Raw genomic sequence first — 21,202 nt, 5'->3', positions numbered from 1 at the left:
TGGGATGCCATTTTTCCTGTGCTGTCAGTCTCACCACTCCCTACTGAGCAGTAAGAGGATCAGGTTCTTGCCCAGAGGAACTTACACCCTACATTTAACCAATTCACTGATTCTGCCCTTCAGTGACTAGAAGGGGTCAAAGAGAAGGGATACACCATCTAGCTCACTGTATTGTAATCGCAGTTTAAAAACAATGTAACTGTACAACCAATTCTAAGTTAAAATAGTTCTCAGGGAATATGGTAGATTGACAATGCAGGAAGCAGGACAATATTTACAGACCAAGTGTAGATCAATCAGCGACCCCTGACTGATCCCTGTCAATGTGGCCTGAGTACTAACTTGATGGGGACACCTTTAGTAGTAAAAGCATAATTCACTGCCGTTGGCCTCTCTGCTGAGGCCGCCAACAAGGGGGTTTAATTGTGCTGGGAGATTTATGAACTCTCTATTTGGAACCTGGTTTGGAAATTAGCAGATCATTTTGACTGGGCCACCAAAGAGCTCAGGTAGTCTGGTCAAATGGCATGTTTTCTGATCAGATAGTAACAACTTTTGGGAACTTCCAACATGGTACAGATTTGATCAGTGATCCCTCACTTGAGCTGATGTATGTAGGGCAGATTTTCAAAGGTTGTTAGGAAACACCCTGCCCTTTATACCAAATGGCCAGTGGATGTGGAAGACCTCGGTCCAAATCCCTCGTAAATAATTTAGAGCAGAGACCTAAACCTGTCTCTCCCAGCTGAGTACCCTAACCTCTGATCTATAGGATATAGTAATGATTTGAACCCAGCTCTCCCACATCCTGGGTGCGGATTTGAACCCAGCTCTCCCACATCCTGGGTGCGCATTTGAACCCAGCTCTCCCACATTCTAACTATCAGGGCATAAGGGGGTAGTGAATCACCTCAGTTTTTCTTGAGAAAGGGCTGGCCTGGCTTAGGCACCTAACTCCAGGAGGAGGTTCATGGCTGTGAATCCCAAGTGGAGATAGGCACCTAACTCCCCTTGAGGGGGCAGGGCTTAGGATACCTCCTCCCCCCCTTTTCAGTGTTTCTTACTGGCTAGCTTAGGTGGCTCCCAATCAGCTTGCTGGCTTTTCTGAATCCCCATTTGTGCCTAGCTCTCCCTATTGATTGTACAGGGAGCCTGGGTGCCTAACTCAGGACTGTGGATTCTGTGAGGTTGCAGGGCCCCTAAAAGTTAGGAATTGCAACACTGGGTGTTGCAATGCCCAAATCCCCCTTGTGAATCACCCTTTGTATCTGAGTGCTTACAGATGAAAGGCTTGCTATCCAGTCTTCAGTCCACTGACCCATCTTGTCATATCCCATGTTGGACTGATGGAACAATTAAAATGTAACATCTCTATTTTCTAAACAAGTAAGACAAGTCTTTACAAGGTTTGATTTTTGTGGTTAAATTTTAGAACCCAGGAAGTTTTGAGTTAATTTGGTATCTACTTAAGTGGGTTTCCCCAACCCTTGCTTAGATACAGTTTTTGTTGTGCAATAACAAATCCGTAGCTCCAAATAAAATGTATTTCATTCTGTAAATTTACTATGATTTATGTATAGTAATTTCTTTCATCACTTCTTGGAATGTTTAGTGCATGTCCATTGATCAATTACAAAATATGCCTTTGAAAGGGCGTATTGTAAAGGCAGGGTTTAAAATATGCATCTTTACATATCCAGTTCCTATTTATTAGGTTGCAGTGTCAGTCATCTTTTTTTGTTAGCAAAACAATGCCACATAACTCAATCTCGCAAAACCTCTAGAAACAATACAGAAAAGGACCGAAGAGAAACTGAATTATTATCATTCATGGTATGTTTGGAAAATTAACTAATGTCCTGGCCTGTGATATTTTGGAAACAACTTAAATAATCCTTGTTTTAATAGGTAGCAGGCTGCTTTTAATGGTTCTTCTGTATTAAGGAAAGTACAGTATTGAAGGTTATTTATTTCTGGGCATGCAGCACGGGGTGAAGAGCCTGCAATTCAGCTAGCAAGGCCTCTGTGCCCTGAGGTAAACTCTATTTCACAAAGGGAATTTTGATTATGGTCTACTGCTCTGTAGCATAGTGGAGGCTTCAAGAGGCAAGTGGTAAATGCTACTAAAGAAAAAGCTGGATTGGAGCCACTGACGTCATCTAAGTAAATCTGCTGTAGGACTACAGCCATAAAATGACTGCCAGCCACTGAGCGCACTTTGGCCTTTTCTTGTCAACTGTTTTAACTGCTTTTTTTTTTTTTAAAGCAACTTGCATTTTGTTTTCTTTTTGTGTGCAAGTCCTGTGCATGTTGAAGGTGTACAAAGGCAAAGGAACACCCCCTCTGACATTATACAGCCGCATGTGTGTAGGTACAGATTGCCATTCAAAAATAAAAAGTAATCCAGTACTTTTCCATACATGATGAGAGCAGAATTAAGCTTCCCTCTCAAGCTGTTTCTTAGGTAAGAGGCTGGCAGTTCAGGTTACAGTGTACTGATGAGATTTCTGTTGCAAGCAAAAATGTTTTTGATAGTTTAGCAAGCATGCTTTCTTCTATGAAATAAATAATGAAATAAAAAGATGACTTGCTGTGAATTCTGTATTTGCACAAATGATTTCAGGAGCTTAAGATCCAGTAGACTAGCACTGTAGCCATTACTTTCAGATTGATCATTGCAGTGCTATGAAAATGGAACTTTCCCCAATGTACTGTCACCAGCTGGTCCCCGATTATACATGGTTACATAAATCATGTATCAACAATAGCAACACTAGAGTTTGTTGATTAAAATATGGCTGTAGATATTTTTATATGTGGGGGGATGAGATCTAAAAATACATCTAGTATCCCCCCCTGTCCTCCACTTCTGGGAAGTTTATATGGGTCAGGATTGTAGCAAAGATATTAGTGTGGCTTTTGAATTCCTTGTCTGCATTCTTTTGGAAGGTGATTACATTTTTCCAATTAATTTGGGAGGCATTTTTTGTACATGTATTTTGGGTCACTGTTAGGAAAGTACAAATGTTTTTCATTATACTCCCATTTTTAATTGTTTAGATAATATTTTTCCTCTAAAATATTTTTCTTCCTTTAAAATAGAAATTAAGCATCATTTAGACTGGTTTTTTAATTCATGAGTCTTGTGATCAAAAACTTATTAAAACCAGTATCTTATCCATGAATCATTAGATGAGTCAGTTCCTGAAACCACTATACAAGCCTCATGGTTCTTGGCTACAACTGAACACAGGAAATCCAGGCTTCAATAACTTCCTTTCCCAGTACTGGCTATGGCGGTGTTAGTGGTTAGTATATGCTGCTCTTGTAAGCAATCGGAAGATGTATGTCTGAGGAACAAAGGCACTCGAGTCAATTTGCTGAAACTGTTTATAATTTGTGGTCTTGATTTGGATGTCTGGATATATTGGCATATACTAGATTATGTGCAGCAATCTTTTTTTTATTTATTTTTTTTCAGCAGTAAAATTCAGAATGTAAAATGCAGTGGGCAAAATTCTTCAACAAAAGCATACTACCATTTTTTCAAAAATCTTTGTTCTGAAGATTTTTAGTGCTATCGGAAGAATAACAAACAGCAATGCAGACAGGCTGAACACTAAAGACTGCATTTGAAATGTTTATTTAAGTTATTTTGTTGTTATTCTTTTGTAACAAACTATTTTATGCTGCTTCAGTGTTCGAAAGGAACTTTAAAAAAAAAACAAACCCAGCCAAACAAACTTGGAACTTGTAAAACAAAAACACATGATTTGTTTTTCGGTCTGTCTTTTTGCTGTGAAAACTGTTTGCTTCCTCATAACCAAGGACACACTGATTATCTCTATCTCAGTACAGCCATGTTGGCTACAGAATCCATCTCTTTGAATATGAAGTGTCTGCACTACCACAGACACTTCAACATCTGTTCAGGTGAAAGCAATTTTTACCTTTCCAGACTATTATATTTTTCTTAAATATTCTGAAAGATGGCTTGGTATCTTTATATTTTGGCTTTTAGTCATCAACTCTGTAATGGAAATAATTAGCAGCCCCAACCCCCGAGCATCTACCTATCTTTAATTTTTCTTCTTTCTTCTTCTCTCCAAATAATTGTCCTGCCATAACAAACATATAATGCAAGTATAGAGAATAGGAATGGTCTCATGGCTACTTGGAATTTAAAGAAATGATCAAATGCAGCACTGATTAAAAACAAATAAAAGTTAAAGTACTGTAATTCGTAAGAAAATAATCCTACAAAGCTAATATTTTTCCTTTCAAAGTAATCTTTTAAAAACAATTTAGAGTTTTCAACAGCTTAAGAAATATTGATCTCTGCATTTAAATAGGCATCATGATTATCCAAGAATTAACCTATTTATTTATTTATTTTTGCTTTAAGTAACATGTGAATAAACTGCTTATTTTGTAACGCATTCTATGGGCCATTTTCTCTGCTGGGAGTTACTGCAGCCCCAGTGAATGAGGAGGAGGTTTATCATAGGGGTCTTCCCATATATAAATAATTTTGAGGGATGGTGAAAGGTCGTGAGGTGTAGCAGTCTCTCATGGTAGGTAAGTTTCTTTGCCCTGATGCCCACCATGGTCTGCACGGTTTATGGCTCTGTTTTGAGCTGTTCGCAGGGTGGTCACGCTGTAGGCCAGTGTAGCCCATTTGGTTTTCCCAGCTGATTGAAACCCAGAAGGAACTTGGCATCGTTCCCAGGGAGGTGCAGTGCTACCATTGTGTCTCCGCCCAGTGGTCAGTAGGTTCTACTGTTGATGGGTGGTTGGATTGGCGTAGACATGGATTCCTGCCTGTGATTTATGGGAACTTCCACAGTTGCAGAGAACATCCCAAACAAACAGCTCTGTTGCTATGGATATACCGATGACAATTTGTCTGATGACAATTAAAGTAATGCTGTCAAATCACTTGGACCCTGGATTTAACTTACAGTAAAGCTATGCACTATGCTAGGAAACATGCTCATGGTTCCACTAGTGAATGTTGCTTTGGGTTATTTTTAATTTAAAATTGCGTGTTTTAGCAGCACTGAATAATAGTGCATTTGCACAGTGCAGGATCAAAGAGCACACGAAAGGCCTTCTTCATGTTGGTGACCACACGATAGGCAATTTTTTTTCTCTATCATTCAGTGTTAAACAACTGATTGTTTAAAAAATAATAATTTAAAAACCCCTTAAAATGGAATAAGGATCGTGTTCCTATTATGATCTAAAAGTTTAGAAGCAAGTCAGTCATTAATTATTTCAGTTCTAAGGAAATTAGAATGATTTAGTATCGTTTTCCTATTTTAAAGGTTTTACATACCAGAGTTTTAATACATAAGCTTTCAGGTTACTTTTTCCCTCACACTTTATATGTGTTTTAAATTTAACATTTTATGTGTAAAGTATCGATCTGAGAAGCAACTCTAATGTGAATTTCAGCTTGGGATTAGAGGCCTGGGGCTTTGAATTGCTTACTGTCTGTAGACCAAGTCGTCACTGGCCAGTGATTGATTCATTAATTAAAATCAATTTAAATGGATTTGTAAGCCTCGTGTAACAGATTATCTTATTAACAGCATAGAGGAAGGCAGTGTGATCTGCAAGGAATGTGTCACCTTAGACAAAATGTAACATGATTTTATGGGAGAATTTCATGAATTTCTGCAGCCTTAAGTGATCTATGCAAATGAAAGAGCCTGGCTTAAATCCTACATTAAACAGACTCTTCCTGTTGAACATGTTTTTTATTTTTAGTGAGTCTCCTCCAAAAGACTTGCCTTTAATCTTAACCTGTGTGCGTATGTGTGCTTGTGTGTGTATTCATACCCACAAGGACACTTTAAGTATCACCTGGCCTCTGACAAATTCTGGTCTTTGAAATTCCTGCAGAGACTCTTCTAGAGCAAAGGCAAACATGCCCATGTTTTTCTTTTCTGTTTTTGTTTTTAAAAATAACAACAAAAATCATTTCAAAGTTATTGGAAAACAAAATTTCAGAAAGAACATCTAATGACAGTTAATCCATGATATGCCTGCTCAGCAGTAGGGTCTAGGGAAGATGCTTTGGAAGCTGGATGGGCAACGTGGATAGAGAGAAACGGTGGCAACAGTGAAAGTGGTGTCATGATAGCAAGGAAAGGCTCCCTTATTAGGAGGAGGACCCAACTTTTCTTTAGTTTTAAATTAAATCTACAACTTTTGGCAAGAACCTCACTTTTAAAAAATTCGATTTTCCACCTCCAGATCTCTAGGCCATCCTTCCAGGCAGTGGTGTACTTTGATAGATTCTTATTTCTTGTGATGGAGTCTCAAGAGTGCCCAACTCAGCTGACATTGAGATCAGTGGGAGTTTTGCCATTGACTTCATTTGGGATGGAACTGTGACCAGAATGTGATTGATTTACATGAAACTTCTCAGCAATGCCGACTGTCTCTGTTCTCTCCAGTCTAGCTTACCCTTCATACTGCTCTTGCTTCAGTGTTGCATCTGTTCGCTTTATAACTTTTCTCCTTAATTTATCCCTCTTGTTCCTTTGAAGTTAAGGGGTGAAGTCATGACCCCGTTGACATCAGTGGCAAAACTCCTATTGACTTCAGGGGGCCAGGATTTCACCCAAAGTCTCTTTTCCACCAGATGTATTGGAGCTCTTTTCTATGTCTGTTCTAATAGATAGGAATAAATTGTTGATGCTAGCTGAGTTTTATATGACTGTTGTTGGTTTTTTTTTCTTTCTTTTCTTTTTTTTAAAGCAACAACGCCATGTAACTTGGAAATAGTTCACGGAAATTATTCCTCTAGTGATTCTTTAAAACCAAATGGTGCTAGTGAGGGCTGTCACATGGCTTCCTTGTCATTTGCATTACGAGAGGAGCTAGACTTTTTGTGGTTAATTCTGAAACTATATTTCCACCATAAACCCAACTTTGATCACTTGTTGACAAAATGAAACCTGTCTGCCTGAAATAATACAAATGTGATCTTTTACCAGGGTAGAACGGTTCTTTATTGTTTGAGGAAAATCACAAAAGTTGTTTGGGATTTTTTCATTAGTGTCCCACTTACTGGCTGACCTACCTCTCCAGAGTGCATGGCCCAGGATCCTCACTGGTAATTGACCACTAGCTCTTGATTTTGCTGGTATTCCCATTATTTCACTTGTGGAAATGTGAGAGGAAAGATAATTCCTTTCACAACAGTCCTGGGGACATGTCCACCCACCAGCAGCTGTTGGGTCAATTTAGTGGGAAGACAGGAAGAAGCAGTAAGAGGTTGAAGAGGGTAGTGACAACAACCGGCAGGATTCCTCTGTGAGCATGTACAATTTCCAAAACCCACATCAGGCATATAATTTCTCAGCTGTGTGGCCGAGCAGCTCCTTTTTCTCCTGCTGGGTTTCTGGACTGAGGCTTTAGGGTCAGTGTGGAGTGGGATCACCATGGGAAAACTAAGACAGAGATAACACTATGGTTCTCTGGGTTAGGCCTGGGTCTGGAAACCAGCATTTCGATTTGCTGTTTCACTTTGGCCAAATCATATAAACCTCCACGTTTTCCCATCTGTAAAAATGGGGATAATTTGCTCCCCGGAGAATGATAAATTAGCTGTTGTTTGTACACTGCTTTGAAAATGGAAACCCACACAATACATACGTATTACGATTCTTTATTATTATGAGACCTCTATGGCTTGGAAAGGAACTTGGAAATTCTCAGGCTATCCCTGTTGAAAAGGACTGGAAGGGAATAGCGATGGGATATGCTGGGCTGCAGCATTTTCTTGTAGATTTAAAACAGAAGAAGAGACAGAGAGAGAGAGAGAGAATATACAGAGCTGCAGTGGAGTTTAGCAGTGGGGCACTTAAGCTCAATTGCGGTAGTAAACCAGCCAGATTTTCCCAAGGCTCCGTAGAAAGTCATTGGCATAGAATGGTGTAGAACTGTGAAGGAGGCGGGGAGTCAGGCCTCTTCTAATGTTTACTAACAAATAGAAAGTGCACTGACTTTTCCTTCAGTTACTTCATTTTACATTTTCAGTTCTAGGCTACTGAGAACCACAAGTTCAATTAATTGACTTTCTTCAGTTGAATTTATACAGTAGGATTCTGGCTAAAAGGAAGAAGACATTGTTGGTGAATAGCTTTTAAATGGCATACTGCATAACCCTGCCGTTATGACTTCAGGGCATGTTTTCAATTCTACATTTGTCTATATTGTGAATCTTAGTAACATTTGCCTTGTATCAAACATTTGCCTTTGTGTGCGTATTGCAAACACTGTGAAATGGTTCTTACTTGTCCTAAAAATGATAAATAGTTCAGTTGGATCAATGATTCCTTTTGTAACCATACATTTTATAATAAGTCATAGTTACGGTGCAGTATTGTATGAAATGCAAGTCAGTTTCTAGTAACAAAATTTCCATGGTGCTGTATATGAAGGTCAGTGGTATGTAATTATCTGGTGGACTGGTGACAGGTGCTGTGTAGGAAGTGTTCTTGTCCTTGACACTACATGTAGTATAATTAAGCTAAGGGCCTATTATAAAAAGTGTAGAAAACACTTGAAAACAATATTTATATATTGCATATTCAAGGAAAGCGTATTTGGTGTAAATCCTTTAGTTTTTATGAATGCAGAATTTATCTTTGTGCATTGGATTGTGTAGTCTCCTTTTTAAGAGATGGGGATTTGACACCTGTTTTCCTGACCTATGTGGAAAAAAAAATGCAGCCATCACCATCTTATGGACTAAAGAAACATTCATCAGTTGATTTTTTTGGAAAGGAGTTTGGAAATTCTCAGGCTATCCCTGTTGAAAAGGACTAGAAGGGAATAGCTATGGGATATGCTGGGCTGCAGCATTTTCTTGTAGATTTAAAATAGAAGAGAGAGAGAGAATATACAGAGCTGCAGGGGCGGGGGTTGGGGGCGCTAAGGCTATTGAAATAGAAAGTAGTTTTTAAAAGAAAATGTTTGATTAAGAACACTTCAGAATGTATCCCTTTGTCAGATTTTGACCAGGCATCCTTATTTTACTAAATTATTACAGAATAAGCATATTGAAAAGCTATAGTTTTAAAGTCTGATTTGCCCTTGTCACAGCTATAGTAATTTGAGTGGGGCCTTCGCTATGCAAGTGAGACCCTATTGTATGTAATTCTTCCGCACGGCATTAAAGCTGCCATAAATAATAGGAGAGTTTAAAATATGAGGGATTCCTGTGCATGAAATGTTTTTATGGGTGCATATGTAACAAATAGCTTGGAAGCAAGACCTTGATTGTGGGTTGCACTGATTAAATCTTTGGGTGGAATAACCTAGACTGAATAAAAATTTTTTTATCTGTGACTATTTGGGGTGAAATCATGGCCCCATTCAAGTCTATGCCAAAACTTTCTTTGACTTCGATGTGGCCAGGATTTCACACTTGAAGCTTAGGATGGTGCGAGCCAAATCCTGTTTTGCCATTGATGCCGGTGAGACAGAAATGTGGCCGTATGTTGTATTTCAAATGGCTGTCTAAGAGCGAATCTGATTTATCCTCCTCTGCAGCCTTAATCTCTGTGTTCTTATGTATTGGGCCAATATCCCATTTCTGCTCCTGTCACTTTGCACTCTTCAGGTAGAGGACAGAAGCTGAATTCTGGGTGTATAGGACCAGCAGAGAATTCCCCTAGTGTAGGGGAACTCTCAGCTGGCATAAAGGTTGAGACAGTTTCTCCATTAGCTGCCCCTCCCTCTCGGCATACGAGGTGCAGGCCTGGGCATGTCAGAGCAACGATCCTCCACTCACATAAGGTCCCATAGAGCAACTTTTAGACTAGGTTGCTACTCCCTCCATCCCCATCATTGCCAAGCAGAGCTCAGATGCAGGGGAGAACGCAGCCCATTATTTTGATCAGATCAAGTCTTTGCTTCTGTCTCAACTCCTTAGCTCTACTTGTAACCATAATCCATTTCAGACAGACTTCTGAAAAAGATAACAGATTCTGCTTCTCTCTTAATTTTAAATGTGCATACTATGTGCAGGAGCCACAGGTGTCAGTCTAGCAAAGCCAGTGACTTGGCTTAGAGTTCCGTTCCGTCACGGTTTGGAACGGGGAAGGAGAACTGTTGTCTGTGATGTACTGCTGCTGTCAAAGGCGTGGAAATGTGTATTCGGATTCTCCATGCAGAACCTAGTATGGGAAATAATGAAATAACATGTCAGCAGAGGATACAGAGGTGTTCACAGAAGCTTCAGTGGAACAATATTCTTTAATCGGTGCATTGGAGTACTTACCGTTCCTGTGTTAAGGCAAGAGAACTAAAAATAAACATTTAAGTTAATAAAATGCTTTAGATGCAGAAAAAGTGGTAAGTTAAAAAAAAAAAGTCAGTGTCTACCTGCCGGTTCTTCTCACTTGTGTTTAAACTTAGTAGATGACACATCATCTTGGTCTCATGGTCTCACTTTTCTATGATAGTGAATACATCTCTCTTTACTGCTCTTTAGAAGAAAGATGACCATACGGGTAGGGCACTGACCTGGGGGTAAAGAGACCTTAGTCCTGCTCTGATTTCTTGAACAGATGTACGTGACCTTGAGCAAGTTACGGGACGTGTGTGCCGAGAGACAGTATTACCCATCTCACAGCAATGTTGTTTAGTTGAATTCATTCATATCTGTGAAGTCTTTTGATATTCCCAGATGGAAAATGTTTGTAAATGCAGATAAGTCTCTTGAATGGAAATTTCCCCAAATCCCTCCCCCTTCCCCCCCCCCCCACAATATTTCCATGATTCTTTTGGTCTTGTGAACCAAAGAGCTCTGATTAATGAAAGTGTATTTGAGTGCAGAGTCAGAAGCCAGGAACTCCTGAATTCTAATCCCAGCTCTGACCATGAGAAGTCATTTGTTCTTTCTGCCTCAGTTTCCTACATCTGTGAAATGGGAGTAGGTAATACTTACTGAGCTATATCGCAGATGTAGTGAGGATTAATTAGTTAATTATCAAAATTATATAAATGCTGATGATTATTTTGAGTGAAGAACCATTCTTAGAGGATGAAACTAATAGTCCTTCTGGAGCTAAAGGCTGGCTTCTAGTGCTCACAGATGGGTTGATAGTCTTCAGAGAGCGCAAACAGAAACTGCCTATCAGGGCAGCATCAAAGGGAAGATACCCTAGAGTCCCTATCAAAGGCTATTCATAGAATCATCAGCGTTTCCTATTCCAAAGAATCTGCTGAGGATTTCATTTATGATTTTAAAAAAGTATTTATTTTATTTCTTTAGATTTAAACAATAAAAAAGTCCATACTAAAAAGCTCTTAAGTTCCCTAACAATTAATTAAACTTACAGTCACAATTGATGACCCCTCAGTGGAAAAATAATTATATACAAATAATGAATTAGCTTAGGCAGCCATAAATCAGAGGACCCTGTCTGTGAGGCTTTTGTAGTGTGCACAGAAAGCTATCAAGCTGGGGGCAATTTCAGCCCAAGGTTTCAGAGTCCCCTGGCCTTTATTAAGAACTCCCTTTCTCTCTCTCTCCTTCTAAAATTCAAGTATAGGTGTCAACATATCCCATTAAACATCACCATATAAACTGCCCATATATCTGTCCACCTCAGCTTACACCATCCTTTATGGAGAAAAGATGGGCTTTGCAGTGTGTCTAGAAGGTTAACAAATGCGGACTTTGGTGGAACAATGCGAGGAGTGAGTTGAAAAATGAATGACTCCTTACAGAGAGAACACCTTGCCAGCAGCGCTCTCTCACTCATAGTGGATCACGTCTGCTGATCTCAGCTGGGGCCATATGACAAGAGGAAAGAGGTGGTCTCTCAAGTAACAAAGTCCCAAACCATTTATGAAGGTAATCTCACTCTAGCGCCCCTGCTGCCTGCAATGATAGCTGTATGTCACCGGGAGAGTGGTCTTTGGTGATAAAGTGAGGCAGTTGATTATGGCCTCCCTGTTGGCATCAGGAACCTTGCTTTCAACTTCTTCTCTTTAAAGGTATATTGAAGTTTTACAATTCCTTCTGCCCGCTCTCCAGTCCCTCCACAGATCAGTGCAAATGAAGGTTTCTAAACCAATTAAGGAAATATTTTGTTGAAGTCTCCAATACAGCAGTGTAGGCCTCCCTTTATTCCTGTGCACTGCTTCTCATGGTGTGATGCCACCTGTAAGGACAAGCAGAGGGATAAAGAGTTGGAGTGCAATGGACATCCTGTGGAAGAGCTATACCAGCTGTATTACTGGCAATAAACTTTTCGGCCAGGACAGTGGCATCAGGGAAACAGTTTTGAATGCACCGTAGAAGAGTAGAGCAAAACTTGCAGGATGCAAAGTTCTTTAGTGAACCACTGAATTTTGTAGCGATTGAGCAACTGAAAATGAGAAGTAATCCAAACTGGTGCCTATATTGTGCTTTCATTAGCCCTTTGATTGTAATGTACCAGCCTTGGCAAAGTTGCAGAGATTCAGGTTAGAGCAGGGGCAGGCCCATAGGCAACAGAAGAAGAGGACTTGAGAAATCAGCCTTTCAGTTGCTCAGGAAACAGCATCCCTGACCAAGGGGGCTGTGAATGAAGTTTGATCATAAGTGGTCTGTGATAACATCACTGGAGCGGCTAGTGGAGGTGTTCAATGAAAGATAAGTCAGGGAACTGATCAGACGATTGTAAAACTGTTCATTTTGTAACTCCCATCACTCTTGTCATTGCCTACCTTACGTGAGGAGATGGTGTATTTGCCTGTTAACTTCAATGAGTGATGCTCAGAATTAATTCAAATAATGAATACAGGAAAGTTACTTCAGAATATGCCTCCTGCAGCTGCAGCACTATTGGTAGCGATTCGGTTAGTGTAAATGTAAGTGTTGTGTGTACATGAACTGTATGGTAAAGTTTGGCGGAGGAATGTAATACAGCTCTACCTCGATATAACGTGACACGATATAACACGAATTCGGATATAATGTGGTAAAACAGTGCTCGGGGGGGGGGGCGGAGCTGCGCACTTCAGTGGATCAAAGCAAGTTCAATATAACGCGGGTTCACCTATAACGCAGTAAGATTTTTTTGGCTCCCGAGGACAGCGTTATATCAGGGTAGAGGTGTACTCTTATTCTCTCACTACCTTTTCCAGTGAGGGCTGGTGGACTGGATTTATCAAGAGAATGGTAAATTTTTCATACTTAATAAGTTTTCTGTCTTCAATAAAGTACATCGGCCAACTAAGCCCCCTGAGGAGGAAAGAAAGTGAGCTGGCTTCCTAGCCTCAACTCTTAAACAGTGAAGGTTGATGTCATCTGAGAGCAGGCCAATTATGCTTACAGCCAATCTACAGTAGTGGGTAAAGCTGCATTTGACTCAAAAAGTGAGAAGTAAAGAGCACCCCTTGTATACTCTGCAGAGCCTTCACTGCTCTTAAATTACTATAACATAAGCAGGATAAACACATTATTCCTTTTCTGATGCTCTCAGCACAGGTTTAGAGTGAACTGTTGCTTATTGTGAAGTAGTGGCAGCTGCTCCATAGTAAAGATGCGATGGAGTCCCCCTTATATGCCAGTTTATTTTGGTCCCATTATAAAATCTCCCCCTCCCCGCAAAAAGTCATGTCAGCCACAAAATTGGTAGGTTAGACCTGAGGTCAAAGTAGAAATTTTCTACTCAACTTGAAGTGAACCATAAATTCGGACATCCTGTGAATTGAGGACTTTTCCCCCTAGCTGAAATCTAGTGCACAGGATCAAAGCTTACTTGATTGCAATTACATTGGAAAAGTAATTCACATTTTAAATAGGAAAGTTGTGATGCACCTTTGACTCTGAAGAGCCTAAAATAAGGGTCCAGTGAGTGCTGGTAACACAAACTTTAATTAGAGGAGAACAGATCTCAGGTGCTTTTCTGTACAGAGCTAGGCCAGTAAATGTGAGTCACTGGGGAGGCTTCTCAGTAGAAAGTGAGAAAACTAAAAAAAACCAGCTTGAAGTGATCAGATGACCTGTTTGTTAATTGAATTATATCAAAAGGGTGGTTGCTGCAATGAGAAACTTCTAACACTATTTTTCCAGATTCTTGATTAAGAACAATGAGTGGGAGATAATGACAATTACTGTTATCATTTTATTTGTACTACAGTAGCATCCAGAGTGAAGATCGGGCCCAGTGTGCTAGGCTTGGTGTAAAACTGTAGTTAAGAGACATTGTCAGCTCTTTAGAGCTTACTTTTTAAATAATCAAGACAAGCAAAGGTGATAGAAAGGGATAGAATATATAAGCAGAGGTTGAGAACTCAGGAACACAACTCAGGCACACAGAGATTAAGTGTCTTGCTCAGGGTCACGGAGGAAGCCTGTGGCAGAATCAAGATTTGAACTTGGCTTTCCTGAAACCTTCAAGAGCATCCTAACTCTCATAAATCTAATTTACCAGGGAGTGCTAAATACCTAAAATACCATGATAAGGTCTGCTTTCTTACTGTAAAGACGATATTGGACTCAAATTAATTATAGTGTCCAAAATGTGAAGAAACTCAGGGATACTTTGTTTTGTTCCCCATCCCTTTTACCTTCATTTTTAATAGTGTCCACTGGTTTAAATTTTGTCGAGATAAGGATGCACCTCCCACTCAGAGTTCAGCGTACACGAGGACAAAGCATGGAGGTGCAGCATGCAGAACAAAAAAGTGTGTAGGTTTTGGTAATTGGCCAAGATGACCTCACTTCTTTGTTATCGGAAGCTGTGTACTTTTCTGGCAGGCAATTCAGTTGGAAATACAATTGCCTAGTTCATGCATTGTCTTCATTGAAGAAAAAGCTTGCCAGATATTTAAATACTTTATCCAAAGCCAATCTAGTAATAGCATGTAGTGGACAGCACAGCAAGCTGCCACATGGCAGACTCGGTTCCGGGGAAACGAGAGGAGAAACACTCTCAGGTTGTGAAGATGGAGCCCACACTTCAAAACCTCCCACTCTGTGAAGTGGTATCTTGTTTATCTAGGGTCAGATTGTGCCCTGTTGCTCCACACATGTGCAAGGAGGGAGGGGCAGGACATATGGCTCCCCCACTTTCCTCTCCCTTGCAGAGGTGGAAAACAGCTTCAATCCTTGTGCTCTCTGAAGTTTGTGGACTGCTGCTTTCCTAAGGCCCTGCAACACAGTGTTTGACCTGGCTGATTGCTTGGGTGCATGTGTGCTGCAGCCTGTGAAGGCATATAGGGCCACGTAAACTGCCACTGTACACTGTATGCAGCTCCCCCCCACCGCAAACCTCGGATTGTGCCTTAAAGGCTTAATTGAGCCTTTACAAACCTCTCTTGATTTATTTGTGGAGTGTTATCAACATTGAGCTGCTGTCGGAAGAAGCCCTGCCATTGTCCTGACGAGAGATGATGGTGGTAATGAAATCTCTCAAAGCAAAAAAGAAGATTGCTAACAGTGGACAGAGCATGTTGAACCTTCACTGTTTCCTTCTCTTTTCCCTCCCTCCATGTGTTAGGAGACCTTCTGTGATCCTTTGGGGAGAGTCTGGCCCGCACTGGCCTCCAACACTCTTCTAACTGACGTTGGAGTAAAACTGGTTTTAAAATTGGATTTGCAAGACAAATGGGGAAATATTTAAAATTCATGATGAAGAGCTGGGGAAGTGCTAAAAAACCTCACCCCTCCCAAGTTAAAAAATCTTAAGTTATTAGTCATTCTTGGTAGATAAAATACAAACATATGGATGGAGGAAAAATGCTATTTAGCGGTGAGCATGATTATGTGAACGTATTGAAGTACTATGCATGTATAGGTATATTATTCTCTTTTGGTAATATGTGACTTTCCAAAAAAATATGACTTTTGCAGAAATCTTAATTTGTTCTCCCCACCCTGTTTGATAATGTTTTGGGTATGTCTTGTGTGTATAGCTAGACTGAGGTTTCTTAAATTTGTGCTAATGGAGAAGTTAGAGTCACTAAAATGGTTTGGCAAAGATTGAGTGTATAGGAGATTGATCTCTGTACTTGCATCAGGTTCATTGGATATGTACTTTGTATTAAAGCTTTGGCTTTGCCCAGCAGGTCTGATTCTTGTTTTAACCTATCTTGCAAGGATATGGTTTTTGGCAACCCTGTGAAGCTATTTTGATTATTACTTTAAGACTGAAAATGAAATGGCCAAAGCAAATCTACTGCAAACCCTGAAACTGCAGTGTCTGGTCTTAATCCTGCAGTGAGTTCTGCATGGACAGACCCCTATGCTCTAAGGAAATGTTTGAGAACTTCAACCAAATCCTAGCAGATTTTTCCTTATAAAGCCACTTGAAGTAGAAGGTCATTATATCTGGGGCATGCAACTGCATTAGCTTATTTTAGTTGTCATACATTCATTTCACTGTTCAATGAAATTCCAAGAAGAGGGTCAAAAAGGTGGACATTATTTGGATTAAATGTGCCATTCTAGTGGTAACCATTAATTGAAAACCCGATCAGTGGATTTGACCTTGTGCTAAAACATATGCTAAAAAACCTCTTCCAGGTTAACAAATTGAGAGTTCCTATTGATTTGTAAACTATATATAAGTAATCAGATTTGAATACGTGATTCCTCTGTCATTCTGTGTACAGGGTACAATATGACTATACATTTTTTTTTAAAACAGAAAAATCAGATTAGCTTTGATTTTGTCACCAGATGGTGTATAGCATGCAATTGAATTAAGGATTATGAGACATAACTTTCACTCCTAGGTAACCTGACTGACAAAGAGTCCATGCTTTATGGAAATGAGACACTCCAGGATTGAATGGACAGTGGAATTACTTTTCCCCCAGCACGAATTTCTCCTTGACCAGGAAACAAGTTTACACTTGTAGCCTGTGGTGAAAGGAGAAATTACTGTTCTGTGGATACACTAATCCCAATTATTAGGTTTAAATGTCATTACTTGGCATGTTTCAGCCAGAAAGGAAATCTCTATGTACTAAATGATTTGATTTGTACTTCACTGTTTTATTTCTTCGTTTGCATATTTTCAAAAATAAAAACAAAAATTTCTTATGAAACATCTCTCCCTACAATAGTACAATAATTAAACTTGGTTAATTCTTGTAACTGTAACCTCCCCAACTTTCTTTGAGGTGGTTGGATTCTGAAGAGGACAGAATTGAGAATTTTATATCCTTATTCTCTTAAAATGGAAAGGCAGAGCTGGAAATGCCTGTGATTGGCTGGCTCAGAACAATAAGCTTGATTCTCTGTGTACTTATGTGTGTCTTACACTGGTGTAACTCCTTTTCCTTCAGTTGGGGCTACTCCTAAATTAAAGGAGTGTGAAGCCAAATTTTTCTGGGGCGCAGAAGTGGAGGGGATTAGTGGTCAACCTAAGATTTGCCCCCCTCTCCCCCATTTCCTCCAAAATTATCAGCAATTTAAACATCAACGATGTTATCATTAGACTCTAGAGTCAACACCTGGTTAAGATAAATGGGGGCATTTTACATCTGTCTTGGAGGCAGTGAGCCAAATTCTGACCTTAGTTACACTAGACCAGATTTACTAGATTTAACTCCACTGACTACAGTGGAGAACTCAGCCCATCACTTCCCTGTGTAGCATCAGCAAGACTATGCTGCCTTAGGTCACATTTCAATCAACCAAGAGACCTAGAAGGTTTTTTTTAAAAAACAAATGCAAACTTCAATTCTGCAAAAACTGATTTGACCACCAGAGATGTGCTGGTCCAGCCTAGCCTAGAGCACTGGCAAGATCTGATTACGATACAGGATTAGTTCAAAGAATAAATGTGTGTCTATGCAGCACATGATGACTAAAAAGTGTAACTTTGCAGTATTGTGCCTTTAAACTGATGCTTTCGCATTACAGGCTGCAGTTAAATAATGCAAAGGGGTAAATTGTCTGAGTTATGTGTGGTTTCGGCTGGGTGACTCTTACTGCCTTTTAAAGGGAGTCACTCATCTGAAGTCCTGTACAGTTACCCCCTAGGGCAAGTGTTAACCTCATAAAGGAAAGGAGATCTGTAGTTACACATCAGACACTGCATGTCTACACGTAATGGGCTGCGGCTGGGTGTTGTTGAGGATGGTGCCTCATTACAGCAAGAGGTTGGTGGCTGCACAACTTAAAATTGGATTTATTTTACTAACAAAGGGACAATCTTTACACTGTATTTAATTTATTTGTATGACCAGGCAGAGTGGCTAATCCACAATATTGTGTATCTGCCCATGTAATTTGATGATAAGGAAAGAGTTGAGGTTTTATCATAAAAAGACAGCTTACGGCTTATAAAAATTGTGGACCAGAACATACCCACCCACGGAGGAGGATGGGATGGAAGGAAACATGGAGCAGTTTCTCTTAAATTCTGGCAGACAGTGTTTGGTCTCTGCCCACAGAAGAAAGGATCCAGTCTTCAAGCCACTTGGTTCCTGTACCATCTGTTGCTCTGCAGAGAATACCCTGTCCCTGCTACATAGAGAGTAATTCCCCCTCTGCCTCCAAGTCTCCTAAAATTACTCCCCACGACTCCACTGCCAAGTGGCAGAAGGGAAAGAGACTGCCTCTGAGCCTCTGACATGGAGGAAGGAGCTGAGTAGCCGCAGAGCCACATCCATTGTTGAGGGGGCACTTCTGCCTCATGATTAGAGTGGCTGGCACCTCAGTTGGGAAGCCCTGGCAGCCTGTGCAGCTGACACCCACTCAGTGGCTGGCCTGATTTGGCCTGTGGGCTACAAGTTGACAAAGTGATTTATATAGCCCTTTTCGCAAGCCTCAAAGCAATCGTTAATACAGCAGGCTTGTAAGAAAGTTGTTTATTGATTGAAATACTGTACAGAGAAGCGAGTTAGTATTACTTTATCTGACACGTGTTGCCATTCTCCTGGGGGCAAGCTGTCCATACCGCGAGCTGCTAAACCTGCATTGTTTTATAGAAGACGGCACATGCGATTGCCAGTAAGTCACCACTGTACCAGCAGCTTATTACAACTATTCTGTAGTTGAAAATATGTATTCATTGAGAGTTAGGGGTTAAATTCTGCACACATACATACACACAGCCCCATTTGTCAGTGAAGCTACATCTGCACATCTGAGAACAGAGTTTGGCCCATAATATAGACATATACTGGAACCTCTTCAGCTGCCTCTGACAAGCAGCTCTGTGGAATTCGGCACCTGTTGTGCAGCATTATAGCAACACTGTAGTTCAGGACAGGAAGTGAAGCGAAATATTGTCTTTAATTTGGGATAAGAAGTGAAACTTCAGGGGGAATTGGGGTAGGTAGAATGTAGTTATCCAGATTAAAATTTAGCCAGAATATCAAAGTGACAGTCGCACCCTATTACTCTTATGAAAAATGCCAGGTGATCTTTAATGGCCACAAGTGATCATAACGTCTGCTTTAGGTCTCATCCAAAATACAGAGGGTGAAATCCTGACACTATGGAAGTCATTGAGAGTTTTGCCAGATGGAGGTTGCTGGTACATGGGATCAGCTCTGTGCTGGTCTGATAAGAACACCATTGCCCTCTTTTCCTCCTGGCTCCAACCCTGAAATCAGAGCCCAAGAAGCTACAGCAGTAGCAGTAACAATAAAATATCAAAGATCACTTATAGGCCTTGGTGTTGTTTTTTTGTTTGTTTGTTTGTTTTTTTAAATTTATTCTCATTGGTGCTTTAGGGGCAATTTCCGTAAAATAATAAACATGCTGTGGGCTTTTAAGCAATTTTGTCACACCCCCAGCACCTCCTCCACCAGTACTGTTTTCATTTTTCAGGACATAAAGACAGACACAAGTATGTAATTACCAAAAGCAGATTCTTTTGAACTTATAAAATGCAGGTTGCTTAAATTATACAGTATAAGGGTGAAGAAAATCACAGAGCAATTTTAACAAATTGCTTTTAACTGGATTGCACAGGCAAAGCTCTCCTAAGACATCTTAGAAGGTGTATTTGAGAGTGTAATCCTAGCTTGTGGCTAAGTAGCATTAAACTTGTTTTTCAGGTTGTTCTTGTATAACTTTCTCATGCTAAAGATTGTGAGCATTCCAGAAGGAGCACAGTTTGTCTGCAGCATGGTTTGATGATGAAAAATGTTGACTTATTCCAGTAATACTGGTCTAGTTCAGCTATTGGTACATTATATAGTGATTTTTAGTCTATATTCTCTTTGGATGGTTTTTTTTTTTAATATATGTTTGGAGAAAAAGTAAACTAGCCCTGATGTTCTTAAGTAATAATGCCACTTTGCTAAAGTATCTTGAAAATGTATCTGTTCAGACACAAAATCTCTTTACTCACTGTTACCCTTATGACTGATACTTTCACTTGCCAGGTGCAACTGGGTGATTAGAAATTTTGTAGAGCTGAATTATCAATATCAAAATAGTGACTTGTATATATCTCTCTCAAAAGCATCTAAGTAACCCCCAGCATTGGATGTAGTTGTTTAGTAGTGTACATAGCTTTAAAGTTTCTGAGTAGTTTTATAGGAATGCCCAAAGGGTTTAACCCAGGGGTTGGCAACTTTTCAGAAGTGGTGTGCCGAGACTTCATTTATTCACTCTGATTTAAGGTTTTGCGTGCCAGTAATACATTTCAACATTTTTAGAATGTCTCTTTCTATAAGTCTATAGTATATAACTAAACTATTGTTGTATGTAAAGTAAATAAGGTTTTTAAAAGCTTTAAGAAGCTTCATTTAAAATTAAATTAAAATGCAGAGCCCCCCGGACTGGTGGCCAGGACCCTGGCAGTGTGAATGCCACTGAAAATCAGCTCATGTGCCGCCTTTGGCACACGGGCCATAGGTTGCCTACCCCGGGTTTAACCTGACATTTAGACTGTCTTTCAGCATTTGCTGAAGATTTTTGTTGGCGTTCATATAATTTGCTATGCAAAGTAACAAATATTAGAAGAATGGTATTTATATAGTGTATATTTATATACACTTCCAAAACATTTTTGTATAACAGCCAAGTTTATGTACATAAGAGAACTGCTGAAGCTCCATTTCAGTTTAATTTGTTAATGAAACAAGATGGAGTGAGTTCCTACTACACCTCTTTGGATGTTTGAGGCCAGGCACAATTAATTTATTTGTACTGTCTGTGTGGGCGTATGCCTGCTAATGTAGTGTAAGAGCTTTTATCTTTATGTTCATAATGAAG

Source organism: Mauremys reevesii, linkage group 4 (assembly GCF_016161935.1).
Source record: "Mauremys reevesii isolate NIE-2019 linkage group 4, ASM1616193v1, whole genome shotgun sequence".
NCBI lineage: Eukaryota > Metazoa > Chordata > Testudines > Geoemydidae > Mauremys > Mauremys reevesii.
The sequence above is the reverse complement of the archived record's forward strand: the minus strand, read 5'-3'. Positions refer to the sequence as shown.